Source organism: Octopus bimaculoides, chromosome 10 (assembly GCF_001194135.2).
Source record: "Octopus bimaculoides isolate UCB-OBI-ISO-001 chromosome 10, ASM119413v2, whole genome shotgun sequence".
NCBI lineage: Eukaryota > Metazoa > Mollusca > Cephalopoda > Octopoda > Octopodidae > Octopus > Octopus bimaculoides.
The window spans coordinates 50792814-50795457 of record NC_068990.1 but is presented as its reverse complement, the minus strand read 5'-3'; positions in this window follow the sequence as shown (position 1 = coordinate 50795457).

The window sequence follows — 2644 nt, the reverse complement described above, 5'->3', positions numbered from 1 at the left end:
ATAACGGTGTCAACGATATTGTTCCATGGGCTTTAGGAATAAGAACGCTGGTTTACATAGAAATATAAAGGGAGGGTGTTTTTGATGTGATGCTAAAGGTTGAGGTCAAAGAGTTATTTGGATATGGGAAGATAATTATAGTGAATGTTTACATATGTGTTTGCTAGCGCGCAGACACATATGTACAAACACGTGTGTGTACGCACATGCACATACACATATGCATACACCCATGTACACATACCCACACACCCACATACACCCATACACATACACACACACACCCATACAGAAACCTTCACATGTACATATGATGTACATACACGCTCATCTATACATACGTGCCTGTATATATACCTACATTCCTGTATATATACAAACATGCAAATACCCACACCCGCACACATATACGTATACATGCACATACACACACACATGCATGTATATATGTATATACACCTACATATGCGCATATATATATATATATATATACACATATACGCACCTCCATCCTTACACACACACACACTCACGCCCCGTGCTTGTACATGTGCGCAGATACATATACATATATACATATACTTATGTGTACCTACCCATTCACACATATACACACAAACACCCCCCATACCGAAACCTTCACATATACATGTGCACACACACGCGCACCTTTACTTGCTTGCCTGTTTATATACATACATTCCTGTATATATACAAACGTGCAAACACCCACACACTTACACACCTACATATGCACACATGCACATACACACGCACACCCATTTGTATATATATATACACACACTTGTATGTATGTATAAATATACACACATGTACATACTCACCCATACACATGTACCCATTCACACACCCACACACGCCCACCCTCACACACACTCACAAACACACGTATGCATATATGTACCCAAATACACACACATGTATTTTGTTTAAGGCTATAAAAAATATTACAATTAATAACATACTGATTTGATGCGAAGAGCATAAACATGATAAAAGAAATACCATTATCCTGTTATATATTAATATACTTATGTTAGCGCTAATCAGTGTAACACCGAAGTATAGGGTGTTAGCTGAGAAATAATAATAATAATAATAACAATATACATGCTAATAAGGAGAAGGTCAGATCTATGGCAAAGCAGTTGGTGATACAAGGTAGCCTTAGCTGTAATTACTGGGAAGGAAAAAATTAATCAACTATAGAAGGGGAAAGGGCAAGTTGTGGTGGATGAAGAAGTGGAAATTATTCATAGGATATTAGTAAAAAAAAAAAAAATTGATATTAACTATAATAAAAATACTGCTTGGAACCTAACCTAGTGGGAATGATGGAGCTAACGGTAATAAAAGAAGGTATGTTTCTTGAAGTGCTTTAGTGAAGACTGTAACAATATATTAGTTTATGTATATATTAATATTATCTCAGTTATTAAAACTTTTGATAATTTGAATACGTTAATAGTTACAAGGGGTAGCAAAATTACACTAAAAAACAAGATATCCCAGCCGCTTTACAGGTTTGTTATACCGAGTTAAAGTGATACATTTTGAGAATATATGGATAATAACAACAAATGGAGCAAAACTCATGTCGATGAAAGTTCCTTTAATTCCTACATATATGTTTCGAAACAAATGAGGGCCCTTTCACAAAGAAGAAAGCGCTGCTGGAGTCCTCATTTATTTCTCATCAGGGAGTTCATGATAAAACATGTAATAGCAAGACAAAAACAAAATAATGGGGTAACTTACGAGCTGAGATGTTACATGGTCAGTGACCGTTAGAAGGTTTGTTTACATAGAGTTATAACGGGGTCAACGATATTGTTCCATGGGCTTTAGGAATAAGAACGCTAGTTTACATAGAAATATAAAGGGAGGGTGTTTTTGATGTGATGCTAAAGGTTGAGGTCAAAGAGTTATTTGGATATGGGGAGATAATTATAGTGAATGTTTACATATGTGTTTGCTAGCGCGCAGACACATATGTACAAACACGTGTGTGTACGCACATACACATACACATATGCGTACACCCATGTACACATACCCACACACCCACATACACACACACACCCATACAGAAACCTTCATATGTACATACACGCTCACCTATACATACATGCCTGTATATATACCTACATTCCTGTATATATACAAACATACAAATACCCACACCCGCACACATACATGCACACACACACATGCATGTATATATGTATATACACCTACATATGCACATATATATATAATATATATATATATATTATAAGGTTTTTAACTTTTAAATTTTCATATTCAAAAGAGACAGAGACTTTAAACTCGATATATCGATTTATTCACCACTCTATGTTAACATTTCTGTGCCAAACTTATCCAGTGACTGGTCCATTGGATTTTGACATTTGGCACTTCTTCAGGAGTGGTTACCATCCGAACAAAACACGAAAAAACACATACATAACGATCATTAAATTCTTAAAATCCCGTTAGATTTCATCTTTGTTATTATAGGGGAGATAACTCCTTAATTTTCTATTTTTATTGCTCTCCTGTGAATTTCCACTAGATTAATTAATTTGTTTATTTCTTTTTACTATACTATATTACCCGTTAC